Source organism: Thalassophryne amazonica, chromosome 15 (assembly GCF_902500255.1).
Source record: "Thalassophryne amazonica chromosome 15, fThaAma1.1, whole genome shotgun sequence".
Taxonomy (NCBI): domain Eukaryota; kingdom Metazoa; phylum Chordata; class Actinopteri; order Batrachoidiformes; family Batrachoididae; genus Thalassophryne; species Thalassophryne amazonica.
This window is the reverse complement of record NC_047117.1, coordinates 70,884,574-70,901,023: the sequence shown is the minus strand read 5'-3', so window position 1 is coordinate 70,901,023 and position 16,450 is coordinate 70,884,574.

Below are 16,450 nucleotides of genomic sequence, written 5' to 3'. Positions count from 1 at the left end.
CCATCATATGTCAGAAGGAGCCGTGAACTTTGCTCCCAGAGCGCTGTAGCCCAAGCGCGTGCCTCACCACGAAGCAGATTTATCACATAAGCTACTTTGCTAGCGTCGGTCGCGTACATGATGGGACGCTGTGCGAAGACGAGCGAACACTGCATAAGAAAATCCGCGCACGTCTCCACACAGCCTCCGTACGGCTCTGGGGGGCTTATGTATGCTTCAGGGGAAGGTGGGAGGGGTCATTGGACAACCAGTGGAAAGTCGCTGTCACGCACAGGGTCTACGGGAGGGAGAGCCGCAGCGGCGCCCGGAGGGTGCGCTTCCACCTGCGCGGCGAGAGCCTCCACCCTGCGGTTCAGGAGGACGTTCTGCTCAGTCATCAAGTCCAACCGAGTCGTGAAAGCGGTGAGGATCCGCTGCAACTCACCGATTACCCCTCCTGCGGACGCCTGTGCGCCTTGTTCTTCCATTGGCCGTTCAACAGCCGGTTGACGCCCCTCGGGATCCATGACGCTGGCCGAGATATCCTGTTGGGAAAGTGTAGGAACACGGACCCACAACAGGGGGTGCAAATGAACGGACAATGGAGTAAGTCAAAATAACAACGCTTTACTGTTGTGAATGTGCACAACGAATACAACCAATCACAGAAATGGACAACAGTCAATTCACAAAAGTGTCGTGTGGGCAGGCTCGAAGATAGGAGACGCCTCTCCAAGGTAAGACCGGAACCACACGGCTTCCTCCGCCACAGGACCCCGGGCATACTGGAGCCGCCAAGTCCCGAACTCCCAGGTGGCCACTGCCTCCGCGTGTCGGACCTGGTACTGCTGGCGAGGAACAAAGAACAGTTAGATGGGGGCGCGTTTGCACCCAGGACTCCGAACAGCAGGAAAGGTACCTCCACCTCTCGTTGGAACAGTAATCCAAAAAAGTAGCTCAATCCAAAAAGATGCACTCTGTTTGCTTCGATACGTTACCTCTCCGGTAGAAACGATATCTCGGCAATGAGGTGGAGATGCCGTCCTGCTGATATACCCCACTGATGATTGCCGTCAGCTGTCTCAGGTGATGGGTGACAGCTGTCACCGAGGCTGCTCCCGTGAGGCGGCGGCGCCCTCTGGTGCCTGGAGCCCGCACTCCAGGCAGGGCACCCTCTGGTGGTGGTGGGCCAGCAGTACCTCCTCTTCAGCGGCCCACACAACAGATGCAAGGCAATCTTATAAGGATTTTGTAGCAGTTGTCGGCATGTATAACTGAGTATCATCAGCATGGCAGTGAATGGTAATCCCAATATGCCTCAATATGTGCCCAAGGGGTGCTATATAAAAGGAAAAAAGCAGGGGGCCAAGACAGACCCCTGTGGAACCCCAAATTTCATGTCACTAAGGTTAGAGGTAGTGTCACTGTACAAAACACAGTGAGAACGACTGGTCAGGTATGACGTCAACCATGCAAAGGCACTCCCGGTAATCTCAAAATGATTGTCCAGCCTATTGAGTAGAATATGATGATCCACAGTATCAAGTGCAAAGGCCCAAGTCTTTAAGGTCCTTGTGTTTTCCATCGTACTACATGATTGAGAGACTTTTATACTATTCAGTAACCTAAGGTGATGCCTGGATGCCTTTGGCACATCTCTCATTGAATTAATCCTGGGGTACTGGTGGAACACTTTGTGTCAAAGGATTACTTAGAGACTCAAATGACGAGTATCACATTGTGAGGGAACATCAGTTATGACATTTTGGTCTTGTGGCATGTTTCTCTGGGCATCATCCAGCATGCATGTGCCTAAGTGTTCAGAGCACCAGTGGCTGGAGAAGGCCAAGAGAATGCCCATATTTCATGTGGCTGCAGCAGATCTGGGGGCTGTTTTTGAGAGGTGGAGATGGACCGGTTGTCTGCTTGCATGTTTGTCATCCAGGGCCCACAGCGGTTCTATAGTGTGGTGGATACAGAACATGTGAAACCAGCACATGCTTCCGAATGTGACTCCATATGATACATGTAACAGATCTCATCCTGCTCTCTATTAGTAACTGGACCTAAGTAGAGTCAGTCCAGGGGTACCTGAGGGTTCCATACCAAAGATGCCTTGTCTTCTTTGATATATTTACATTTATGCTTTGGGGAAAGTTTTTATGGAGGCACTACTATGACAGGTGTCGACAGGAATACTGAGAAAATTTTGGGTTTCAGGGATTTTCACTTTCAAGCACAGAAGAGGGGTAACTGGGATCTCATGACCCTTCTTGTAATAATAAATACATAGTTTCACCACTCATATTGATAACATGCTGGATCCACTATATATCTACCAGTTGCTAAAATCAGTAACTCCTTATGTTTTCAAGACTTTGAGAGTAAGACATCTCCACAAACCCCTGGGAATTCCTTGTTCTGAGGCCTGTTTTGGCGACCTTTTGTGAAATTGTCACATTTCACAACACTTTGGTCAATGCAAAAAAAAAAAAAAAAAAAAAGTTTGCCAAAACATAAACGACAAAGTTCTGTGGATGTTGCGAGATCCTGGTGGATGAATCCCTCTTTTGCTTTCACCACCAGAACAAATCTTCTAATTCTTCTCACAGTGTGCATCAGATTGTTTAATCGACTGTCTGATTATTAGACTGGAAAAGGTTTCCTCTCAGTAGGTGGCACATTATACTGATTATTACATCTACAGGATGAACATCCATGCCTGTGCTTTCAGATAAATGTGTCTTCTTATTGTTATAATTACAACTTATTTACTTATCGTCGTACATCCCACACAGACAGGCTGGCATCATTAACGTCTTTCAGATACACTACAGAATATGTGAAAACAACATTTGTGGCTGCTCCTACAGATGAGTTGATTCCAGATGAAGTGCTTCTGACAGCCCTCAAAAACAGACCTGCCTGCTGTCACCACCACCTGTTCTGGGACTGAGCTGAAGCAATATTTGACTCGAAAATGGAGCCGTGTCTTTGACTGCAGACCCCCACCATCCTCTGCAGTAGAGTCTTCAAAATTCTCTGCAGTGTGTAAATTTATGCATTCAGTTTTCTGGTTTTCCAATTTAAATTGCAGCTTGTGACTTGCAAAGAGTGGCATAACGTCAGGTCGTGCCAGATTTTTTTTCTTCTCTTTTTCAAAACAAACATTTTCTGTAGAATATGTGCAACAGGCTGGTTGGTTTTATGAGTTCTATTATTTTTATCCCCCACTGGCCATAGGGGAGATACAGAACTGTTCACTGTGCATCAGTCATGTTTTCTCGTACCCAAAATAACTTGAACATAATTTATCCAGTTTTCACTAAATTTCAAACTGGCTGTCCATCTCAGACCACCTCAAATCTGAACATGATCAGGTTTCACCAAGACCCTCTGAGGACTGCCTACTTCAGTGAATAGATTGATTTTTATTAGAATTCTTTTTTATATAGCATCAGCTGGCTCTTTTGCTCCATATACCTTCCCTATCAAACCAGTCACAAAATTATAATCCTAGTTTAAATGATTGAAAAACTGCCCATATTACCCAAACTGTAATGTGCTAGCACAGTGAGGTCAACAACACAGCTGGTAATTTTTATTTCTAAATACATTGCAACACAAAAGATGCGCTTCGGTGAATAGCAGCTAATTTATTTATTTATTTTTATTTTTTTACAAAAGTGATCCAAGCCAATGCTGAGCCAGCTGGATGTCCCAGGTCAGGTTACCGGTGAGTGATGCAGTGAACCTGACCTTTGACTTTTGTCTGTATACCAGTGAAACGCCGCGGTTTCAGAGCATTTTCCACCATGATGGATTAGGTGTCAGTCTAAACCCTCACTGCTGTAAGTAGTTCAAGGCTGTCACATTTCCCTTCAGGGGAACTTTTTATTTGTATTTTTTTTTTAGACAACATGAATTTTGATCATATTGGTAATGTCATATTATGAATCCTCTATTTAAAAGGCAAAAAATTAAATAGTGGTGCCAGTGAAAATTCTTTTTATACTTTAAATCTTAAAACATTCAGTGGCCCTGTACTTTTAAACTTAAGTAAATTTTTGGAGACCTTTTAAAAAAACAATGACATAGATAGAACTTAGTCATTGAAAAAATAAGGGTTCAGATTTGACATGGTGCCCTTTAACAGACTGTATAACATTGTTTTCAGAAGAAAAAAGTTCTCCATATCTAGATACTACAACCTCTGACTGAATGAAAATTAAAATCAGAAACAACTGTTTGTGTTTCACGCAGAAAAAGCAAAAAAAAAAAGAAAAAAGAACAAGCAAAATCATTCCATTCAAACAACATAAAGACTGAGGTGTCTTCATGTTGAACATCTGACTAGATTAAATTTAAAATATATCTTTATTTAAAAAAAAAAGTGGACACGGAGCCATCGGATTCTCAGCAAACTACATTTTACTTGGAGTGTTCATGTACCACTATTGATCTGTTTTTCATTCAGCTGCAGAGCAGCAGTGACACTGCACAAAAGTTAATCCATTTATAGCACAGACTGTTGCATATTTGGCTTTATTTGACTCAATTTTTGTCATCCTGGTACCAGTAAATCTCAAATTCACTGTGTCGTGATGGAGGGGGAGATCGATAACAAAAACCAAAACTAACAACGGTGCAGCTCAAGTGAAGGGATTTGATAACAGTGGTGCAGGCAAAAACAGCAACAAATTAACTATGATGATACACCTCATGGATGCACTGGGACGCATCATCAGTGATGTATCCTGGGGTCATCGGGTGTTTCGGGTCTTGCAACATCATACACCCTCACCCAGGCGACCCAGCCGGGGGTGATCAAGCCCCGACTTGCATCCCAGTAGCAGCCCACGGATCTGCCCTCTTCACCCAAAGCCACCTGGTGGCCTTTTCGGCGGCTTCGCTTGCGGACTTGATGGCCCTCTTCTTTGCCGCTCCTACGATGCCCAGGCGGCTGAGGACCTTGCACAGAGACCGCCCTGCAAATCCCCTGCAGCCTACCTCTATGGGTTCGTAGACCGTCTTCCAGCCTCCCTCCCTGCACTCCTCCACCAGTTCCTGGTACTTAGCCCTCTTCCTCTCATTGGCCTCCTCGATGTTTTCTTCCCAGGGCACTGTCAACTCCAGTATGATCAGCTGTTTCAAAGACTGAGAGGTCATGATCATATCTGGGTGAAGGAATGTTGTTGCGATGTGCTGGGGGAACCTCAGCTGCCTACCCAGGTCAACCTGCAACTGCCAGTCAGCTGCTGTGTGGAGTAGTCCTGATGTCGCATGTTGGTTTGCTCTGGGTTTTTCTCCAGCTTTAACAAAGGAGATTGCCTTCTTTGGAGCATGATGGTTCTTGCTGGAGCTGATGGCTGAGGCTACGCTCTCAGCGACTGCCTTAAGCACCTGGTCATGGCGCCAGCGATAGCGACCATCTGCCAGAGCCTTTGGGCAGCCACTGAGGAGGTGTTCTAAAGAGCCTCTACCAGAGCACAGTGGGCAGGAAGTTGTCTCACTTTTCCCCCACACATGGAGGTTCGCTGGACTTGGCAGAGCATCGTAGACAGCTTGCACCAGGAAGCGGACCCGCTGAAAATCTGGCTGCAAGATGTTTGTCCAGGTGATCCTGCGCTGTAGTGCGCTCTCCCACCTTGTCCATGCTCCCTGTTGCCATAGTCCTACTGCCCTGCTCACCCGCTCTTCCTCCACACCCGCTCTGACTTCCTCCTGGATCAGGTGGTGCCTTTCCTTCCCATGGACCTGGCTGATGAGGATCTTTGGGAAGTAATATATATATATATATATATATATATATATATATATATATATATATATATATATATATATATATATATATATATATATATATATATATATATATATACACAAATAATGGATGGTAAGGAGTCCAAAATAGAGAAATATTGGATGAAGAAAAGTTATATTGGATGAGACGTAGCCGAGTCCAATCTAACTTTTCTGAATCAAATTAAGCAAACAACAAAGCAAATTAAGCAAGTTACAAAGAGTCAAGTAAATTAGATCAATTTCTTTTGTTGTGAACAGCATATGATTGATTGTGATGCGATGAATGCTTCTAAAACGTCAGTAGTGTGCTTGTCTACCTTCTTAGTGTTTTTGGCATCCTTGACATGTTTGTTGCTATTTTTTCAACCAGCGTCTGTCAGCTAGTTCCTGACCTTCGTATGCCACGCTCTGATTGGCCAGCTGTTGGCAGTAAGCTCTATCGCTATTGGTCAGTGGGAACCGATCCAATATAACTTTTGGTCCTAGCCTTTTTGGATCCTTTTGGATCCAACATAACTTTCTGGCGCCAAGCATGCCAAAATACAGGTAAATGATGGACAGAAAGGCTAATCTGTGATTGGCTATTGCAATCTGAGTGGAGAACATACACTCAACAAAAATATAAACGCAACACTTTTGGTTTTGCTCCCATTTTGTATGAGATTAACTCAACGATCTAAAACTTTTTCCACATACACAATATCACCATTTCCCTCAAATACTGTGCACAAACCAGTCTAAATCTGTAATAGTGAGCACTTCTCCTTTGCTGAGATAATCCATCCCACCTCACAGGTGTGCCATACCAAATGCTGATTAGACACCATGATTATATATATTTTTTACAAGAAAACAAATCTTGAACATGGTCTCAGATTAACTTGGTAAACACACTAAAAAAATGACTAATTGGATGAACTCAATTCAAATATGTGCAGGATTTCCATCTAATAAATATATGTAGCCCCAACTCAATAAAGCACATCCATGCAGGATAATTTAATTTAATTTAGTTGGGACTACATATGTTTATTAGATGGAAATCCAGTTGAATGAGTCAGTTTTTCTGAGTGCAGGACATGCTGCAGAAATGCAGAGTATGGTACGGTGCCTCTGGCGAGGGTGCGAAGCATCCAGTGTGGTGCCAGTATGTCATGGTACCTTATGAATTTGGATCTCCAGTTTGCCATTTGTGTGTGAATCTATGTGTTTGTCTATATGTGGCCCTGTGACAGACTGGCGTCCTGTCGAGGGTGCACCCCACCTACAGCCCTATGACTGCTGGGACAGGCTCCAGTCACCCGTGACCTGATCTTGGATAAGCGGTCAAAATGTGTGTGTGAGTTTGCCATTTTCATTCCAAAGGCATCCTTGTTGATTCTCACATTAGCCAAATTATTACTGAGGAGGTCTGATCTGCTTGGTTCTTTGGTGCTCAGCATTGAAGGGAGTCTCGGTCAATTACATGAAAAATTTGACCACATTTATAAGAAAAACAAACAAACAAGCAAACAACAAAAAAAAGTTTGAATTCTGTCAGATTATACTAGTAAATTTGCTTGAAATGACTAACATTTACAATGATGATGATAATAATAATAATAATAACCCCCCACCTCAAATATTCTGAAATTAAACAGTCATGAATTTATGAGAAAAACGCAACTATAAGAAGGGGGAAAAAATTGGAAAAATGGTGTTTTTATTTTGTGCCCTGTCAAGGAACCACATTACTTGGCTGTGCAAGGTTTGACCAACTTGAATTGGTTCTAAAATCAATGTCTATTGAGGATTCATTTAAATTTATTATTAGTATAACTATGAAAGTAATTTTTAAAATGATACAGTGAATGGCCTGTTTTTAGTAATAACAACAAACTATTAAAATGCTGGATACTGCAGTTCCCTGATACTGAAATTTTAATCCTATATTGTACTTTATAATAAAACAAACTTCCAGTGTTCAGTGATCTGGAAAGAAAAACTGCAAATTTGAGAGGTATTTTCCAGAATACATCAACCAAGACCCAAAGAGGCGTTGCCTGTGGATTTTCCTGAAAGTCAGTAAATTGGTAGAGTGTCATTTCTTGATGTGTTCATTTAAAAAAAAAAGTCCCTCAGTTATTATTTATATCAGAAAAAAGCATAACTTTATCACCAAAAATTGTAAAAATCTGTTGAACATGTCCTACTTTACAATAATGAATTGTTAAAATGGAAATTTTTCTCTATTTGCACATCTGCTCCAAAATGTGGAGATACATTTTTACAGTATGAGCTTCTTTTACTTTAATATTCGACTGATTATTTTATAGTGTTATTTGCCTTTACAAAAAAATGAAGCCGCACAAACATAAACTGTGATGCTGCATTTTAAAGCTTGTTATTGTGGCAGTTTTGTGCGTTAATTGCGTTCTATATGAAATATATTGGCCATCTATTTCTTTCTGAGTGAGGCCAAGGTCCAGGTGTAGAGGTTAAGGGTAACAAGTGCACGACTCGCCTTCAGCACTGTCTGAAAGTTCCCGGGTTCAGTGACACTGTGTCACCACTTGGAGAAACCTGAATATTGCATGAGATGCTGAGACTCGGGCGATCGCTTCAGATCAAAACCTCACACCAAAACTATTATGTTTACTGCTGCTGACATAACATAACAAGCACATTTTATTTTGGTAAAGTGACCTCTAGATAGCGATGGTTTTTGCATCTCAAATTTCCAGAACACACACAAAAGCAGAGTTTTAACAAGAGCACCGCGCTCGTTGCAAACCTCCGCCAACACTAACATTTCCACACATTTTTACCTTGCAATATATATATATATATATATATATATATATATATATATATATATATATATATATATATAATTCCAGGTCAAAGTCCTGTTAGAAGTGACTTTTCATAAGCTAAAATATAATACAAAATATAGATCAAAGGGGCTTTTCAATGTTAAAATAATATATACGCAATACAGATCAGATGTGGATCAAAGTTAGTCTATTAATTGAGAATGTCAGTTTGCACGTCATTGTCACAAATGAGAGTGATTGAGGCACTTTTGATTGAGATATAAAGCAAAATGTACACCAAATGGGCTTTTCAATATTAATATTATATGTTTGATGTCGCTGACATTAATGAGCGAAGCTCTTCACTATCTGTGTATATATATCATCAAACAATAATTTCAAAATTGAATAATTGTTGCAGAACACCATTGGTTTGTGGCTTTTTACAACAATGTTGTCCGGTTTGTGGCTTCGTCTACCATCGTTTTGTGGCTTTTTACAGCTTTTTACGACAATGTTGTCTGGTTTGTGGCTTTTTCCCCTATGGGCAGATTTTTTTGTGCCATTTCCGGTTTGTGCCTTCATCTACCATAAGAGCGTATTAATAAAGATTATTTGGTGAATATGTTTTAATTTATTTTGGGTTTTCTGAAGTCAGCACAGGGTCATAATTATACATATCCAACTGATTATGAATTTAGTGGTGGTGAAAGTTCCAAATTGCCAAGTCCTTTTACCATTTGTGCTCATAAATAACATCTTGGGTTCATTGACAGCACTCATTGGATTCACCTGCACAGACATCATTGGGAAGCCTAAAGGTCAATGCATATCTAAGAATGATTGGATAGTTACAGGAGTCAGAAATGTTTCTTGGAGCCATTTCTAAAGATCTGCTGATTCCAAGGTCATCAATTCTGACAACTGGGATGTTGGGAGGTGTAGTCACTTTGCCAAGGTCTAGAAGAAGATCCAAACTGACACCCTCAGCTGAGAGGAAATTGGTCACAGGTTTGCTATGAAATGGAAGCTGCTGGAGCACCAGCGTCAGTGTCAACAGTCAATTCAACTTTTCATTGCCGTTGACTGAGAGGCTGTTGTCCAAGAATGAATGTCCTGCTCCAAAATGGACACCTTCAAACTCGACAAAGGTTTGCAACGTTCTGGGATCAGAGACAAAAATTGATGTTGTTTGACCACAATGACCAGAGGTCTGTTTGGGAAATAAAGATGAAGCATTCAGCCCCAAGAACATTGTGTTATCTGACTGGTTTGCTGCCAGTGGAAGTGATGCATGGCACAAAGTGGATAATGATGGATGACTACACAGTATTATTCAACAAAATCGCAACCCATCAGCTCGATGGTTCAGACATGAATTTTATTGTGTGTTCCAACAGGACAAATAGTGTGCAGTGAATTTTTGTAACTCCTGGTATATCTGACATTTGACTGTCATAGATTACATCCTATTTTTTTTAAAACAATTAAACTTTTTGTCAAAAGTGAGATGCTTGATTACTAACAATGTTTCATGGCTAGGGTTGTAAAAAGTTAACCTGCTTTTTAAGTATAAGGTAGCACAGACATCCCTCTTCCCAGCTACAGTCACTAGCTCCTCCTGGGGAAGCCCAAGATTTTTCCAAGCCAGATAAAATACATAATCACTCCACTGTGTTCTGTGTTTCCCCCAGAGTCTCCTCTTAGTTGGACAGCCCCCACAAAGGAAGGTATCTGGGAAGAATCCAAATCACAGGTCCGAGGGTGTTTGCTTATAGCGTTAATTTTACCAAGGGCATTGGCCCTGATAAGAAAGTGCAAGAAAGTTATTGCCTGGAGAGCAGGTAGCTCAGTGGATAAGGAGTTGGCCTATGAGTATGTAGACCTGTGTTGGAATGCTGCTTGTGCTACCTGTTGGTGTCCTTGAATAAGACACTTAATCTGCATTGTCTCAGTCCACCCAGCTGTAAATGAATACTGGCCTGGCTGGGGAAGTAACCTGCATTGAATTGGAGTCCCATTCAGGGGGAGTAATAGATTCTAATTTGCTTCGTGCTTCAGAATAATAAGACAGGCACTGGCACGGCACCAACGGTAGGGTGACCAAACCTCCTGTTTTCCCAGGACACGTCTTGTTTCTCAAGTCCTGTCCTGGCCGTCCCGGGTTTTGTTTTTTTAGAAAGTGATGAAAATGTCCTGGTTGTCATTGTTTTTCATCTTTGAGAATCTTTGAGTAAACTTTGAGTATCATTTGAGTACCCCATTGCTGGGCCGAGTGTCCTAGTTTTTGGTTAACAGGGTTTCATAGGACAAATGTCTTCTGGAGCAAAGAACACCAGAGAAGACAAAAGAAAGCCTGACATTGTTACCTGATGAGATCAGAGAAAATGCTTATAATCTCGATTTATGACAGTATAAAGAAAAGCTAACATGCTGATAACTGTGATGCAAATTGCTAGATGCATATTTTCTTGCTTTACAACATCATAAGTAAGACGAAACAAAACAAAACTAGCTATTCTGTTATTTCATCACAAAGTTAAAATTATTGTTTTGTAACATCAAAAGGAAAACCTAAGCTTCTTGATTTACAATGTCATGAAGTCGAGTTAACGGATGACATCATAAAGTTATGGTAAGTTCATCCAGGCTCAATTGCTACACCAAATTGTGATCAGCCTTCTCTGCTGGTTCGAGGGAGTATTTGTCTTCTGGGCACCCTTCTGTCATTTTACATGTTAGGCAATAGCACCTATGGGCACGAAGACACTAAGGGTTATGGTAGATACTATCGGTAGGATAAGTAGAGCATAAACAAGTATGTGATTACCTTATTCAGTACAGAATTTCCTTGTCAGATCAGGTTTGGAAGCATGTGTTGATGCCACATTACTACTTTCAACACACTGCAAAATTGCTGTGGGACCTGAATGGCGACCACCCAGGCAGATCATTGATCCATCCCTCCTCTTGAAAGCAGCTTGTATGTGCTGCAGCCAGGTGAGATGAGGGCCTCCCCTTGGTGTTCACCAGTTGCTAGGGTCCTCAACACTGAGCCACCCGTGTGCTAGATCATGCCGAAAGGTCAAATTAATTCCAGGTAGCGAGAATTTCAAAGTAAATACCATTCACTGCCTGGGGTAAATCTAATTTTTGACCCAAACGACCATGAGCTTCACTCAAGTGATTGACCTTGTGGACCAATTCTGGATTTGACCTACACGGTGTGTGTACCATGTGTTGTCCAATTCAGGTTGAAAATCAAATTCCTTGAACTTGACCTTTTCCCAAAATGAACTCTTTTGAGGCCAAAGCTTGATCTCTAACTCCAGTGATTGAACCCATCTACATATGGTATGTGTGCCAGTGTTTGCTGAAAATGGTCATCTTCAACCGCTTTTCCGGGTTCGGGTCACAGGGGAAACAGCTCCAGCAGGGGATCCCATTCTTCTCTTTCCCGTGCCACATTGACCACCTCTGACCGGGGATCCTGAGGCATTCCCAAGTCAGTGTGGAGATTTGTTTTCAATAACCTTGAGCTTTTTCCAAAACAAACACTTCCTGGTCAATTCCGGGGTCAACTGTCATTCACATACCGAGATTGGTGGAATTTTGAACACAATTTGGGAGTTACAGGAAGCAAACAAAAAAAAAAATGTTGCTCATATTATATTCAAGCTGTAATAAAGAGATTGACAGAATCTTTAATCCTTGAAATAACATATTGATAATTGAGATTTAATTAATTGCATTATTTCTTACAGATGGAGTCTGTCCTGCTAATGAATATGATTCAAATAAAAACTGGAGGTTTCTACTGCCATGAATGCTAATGCAACCACTTTGACGAGTTAAGGCTCATGTGACCATAAAAAGATGAAGAGACATAAATGATTGCCTACGGAAGAACACGGAAGATCAAAACTCACATCAACACGCGAGCGCAGCGCTGACAGAGAATGTTTACAACCCTGCTGCATGAGTTTTCTGAAAACAGAAATGTGGTATTCAGGCAAAATTTATTATATCTTTGATGCTTTATGACCATCTATGTTGAAAGTTTCTTCGGTGTTGGAGTTTAAAGCTCCCCGCTGTCTGACTGGACAGAAGAAAATGTTTTCTCCTGTCAGGATAAACACAACCGAGGATGGGAGGAAAATTTCTGCCCATTATACAACTCAGTCTGTTGACTTTGAAGCACGGAAAACACAAACACAAGGTTGCCTCTGTGAGCACATAAAGGCCACAAAGTAGGCCAATTCAGCTTGTTTTCACTGAAAATTCTGCTTCAGCCGCTGAAAGCGCTTGACACCTCCACAGACCTATCTGATAAACCAGGCGGGATGTGAGGAAGGCAACATTCTGGGGGGTTACATCATGCCTACCTGGCACCATTTTCCATCGCCTTTATAAAATCAATAAAATGCTTGCCCCCTGGGTATATCCCTGGAATTTAATTAAGAGTTCTGAGAAACTGGTGTCCTCTTTTTGCAGTGCAGACAGATCCTCGTCCAATTATCTTGTTAAACTATTTGATTTATTTACAAAGCCTTTTATGGTCGCCACTTACATGGGATGACTTACGATTAGACATTGACTGATGTGACATCTAATCTTTCTGTTGCTTCAAAGCAGGTTGCTAATTCCATTCACTGTGTGGTGTAACGATTTTTGTTTTATGTCTGATTTTATGATTTTTCTCCAGGCTGCAGAAGAAAATTTCCCCTGGGAGAAGAATGTCTGCACTATTCTTTCCTAAAGGTCTAAACTTGTACTCAGTAAATCATAGTTTTTAGATCCTTTTAAAAACAAACAGTCACAAATAGATTTTAATATTTTTGCAGACAGGAATCAGCACGCAGGAACCCACCCAGAACTGCGGTGGCCTTTTGTGACCCAAGTTGCCATGTTGTGGGCCCAGTTGTCATCTTTTTTGACTCAACTGCCACCTTGTGGGCTCCAGTCACCTTGTAGCCCTAAGGTGTGTTGTGCACCCCAATGTGCCACCTTGTGTGTCCATTTGTCATGCTTTTGGCACAACTGCCACATTGTGGGTACCAAAGTTGCAATCTTGTGTGCACCACTCTGCCACATTCTTGGCCCAATTGTCATGTTGTGGTCTCCACTCTCATATGTGGCCCCAACTTGCCATCTTGTTAGCCCCAGGGTGTCACCTTGTGAGCCACCTCTCTGCCAACTTGAGGTCCCATTTGTCATCCTGTTGGCTTGATTGCCACATGGTTCAAATCCCTTTCAGATCAGAAAAACACAATGACCTCCTGGACAAGATGCTTAATTCCCAAGTTTCTCCAAGTGTGCAGGTGAGTACCTTGCATCACACTGACATCAGTATATGAGTGTGTGGTTGAATAGATAAATGTGAGGCATCATTGTAAAATGCTTTGAGCATCTAATTTAGATGGAAAAGCACTATAGAAACCATTGTAGGCACCAAAGCTCCACTCTCTTCCTGTGGGCCTTTAGCAGGAACATTGTGGCTGTATCTCTTTGTAGGCCCCATGATACCACCTTGTTGGCACCAAACTGTCATTTTGTGGGCCCCACAAGGTAACAGCTTCATTAAAGTATATTGGGATGATCCCCACTGCATCTTAAGGCTAAAAGCCCAGTCCGTAAAATCATGCTCCAGATATTACTGAGAGAAAGGAGCCTGCTCTCCCTATTCTGTAAAACGGTCTGTAATAGAATATAGTTGATCTGTGAATGGTCTTGAATTGGTGTTGATCTAGCCCTACATCTCTGTTCGACATGCTTCAGGAGGTCCTTTGAGACGCTGAGATTCCTGACAACTCCTCGGATCCCAAGAGTCATATAAACCCTTCCAACACAATAGGATGGGGTTTATTGGAAGGCACACACAGGGTTGCCCCTCATTAAAGTTTTTTTTCTGTATTTCACGGACGGAATAGCAGCAGTGATGCAAAGCTTCTGTTCTGAATTCGTTTTAGGATTCCATCACTGCATTTTGCAGATGATTATCTGAAAGCTTCTCACAAACATGAACACAAATTTGTGTTTGCAGTTTTTAGATGAGTGTAAAATAACTTGGATGAGAATCAGCACTAACAACACCACAGTCCATTCAAGTTTGGGAGGATGCATTGGTCCCAGTGGCGTAGGTATAGACGGTGCAGCACGTGCCATCACACTGGGGTCCGGGACATTCAGGGGCCCGTGAATTTGTTTGAACTAATTTACATTATCACAGGGATGCGCACTGCGCACAGTGTATGTAATAGTGAGCGTAAAAGTGCACATCATACACGTTACACCACCAATTCATTACCTTATAGCCTTGTGGCAAACCTATCTGTGTCATAGTTTCCCAATTGGTGAAATGGTTAATTCAGTTTATTTATTTTAAGTTATTTAGTTTATGTAGCACCAAATCACATCAAAGCTGCCTCAAGGCGCTTCACACATGTAAGGTGTAACCTTACTAACCCCTAGAGCAAGCACACAGGTGACAGTGGTAAGGAAAAACTCCCTCTGATGATACAGAGGAAGAAACCTCAAGCAGACCAGACTCAATGGGGTGGCCCTCTGCTTAGGCCATTCTAACAGTTACAAGATTTTGCAAAGTTTTACAAGACAGAAAATAACATAAAAAAGAAGATGCATTTGATGAGAAGTTCATGCAGTCCACAGACATGGGACATCCAGCAGTGCTCATCCCATTCACTGGGCCTGTTCCCGCAGCAGAGTTTATTCCATGTTCCACGTCCATTTCAGAAACTATGCAGTCATCAAATCCAGCCCATGATGTTGTGACTTCATCCGCACCTTGGACAGAGAGAAAAAGCAGAATCTGTCAGACAGAAAAACTAAACCTACGGTATAATTTATCACCATTGAGCAACAGGAAAGCAGAGAAAATACTAAGGTGATTGCCGGCCGCTAGCTGTAAGCTTCACTAACAAACCCAGAATTTGGATAAAGTTGAGGCGGAGATCTGCTCCATTTACTAATAGAATGAATTTAAAAGGATAGGAAGCATAGTACAATGCTATGCCAGTATGCTAGCCATACAAGAGGGAGAATAAGTGCATCTTAAGTCTGGACTTGAATGCCTCTACAGAATCTGACTGTTTTATTGCCGTAAGGCAGGGGTGGGCAACGAGGGCCGAGACAGTGCAGGTTTTCCTTGCAACCAGTCACCTCAGCAGGTGGGTGCTGATGAGCTTCTCCTCTGAACATAAACACCTGATAGTCAATGAAATCACCTGCTGAGGCACCTGATCTTTAATGAAATCACCTGCTGAGGTGATTGGTAGAAAGGAAAACCTGCAGTGTTTCGGCCCTTCATGGCACATGATTGCCCACCCCTGCCGTAAGGAGATCATTCCATAAAACAGGTGCATGATAAGAGAAAGCTCTATGGCCTGCAGACTTTTTACTCACCCTAGGGACACAAAGTAGCCCTGCACCCTGAGAATGCAGAGCCTGGGTTGGTATGTAGGGCTTGAATAGGTCATCTAAGTAAGGAGGTGCTAGTCCATGAACAATTTTATAGGTTAATAGCAGAACCTTAAAATCTGATCTCACAGGAACAGGAAGCCAGTGAAGAGACGCCAGAATGGGTGTAATGTGGTTCTGCTTCCCGTCAAGAGTATGGCAGCAGCATTTTGAACCATTTAGAGACCCCTATTGCTGGACTGCGGTAAACCAGAGCATTGCAGTAGTCCAATCTAGAAGAAACAAATGCCTGGATCAGGGTCTCTGCATCAGTCATAGACAGGATGGGATGAATCTTTGCTATATTTTGCAGGTGGAATATTTCTAATGTGGAGGTCAAAGGACAATGATGGATCAAAAATCAGACTTTGTCAGCATGATGTATGACACACGAG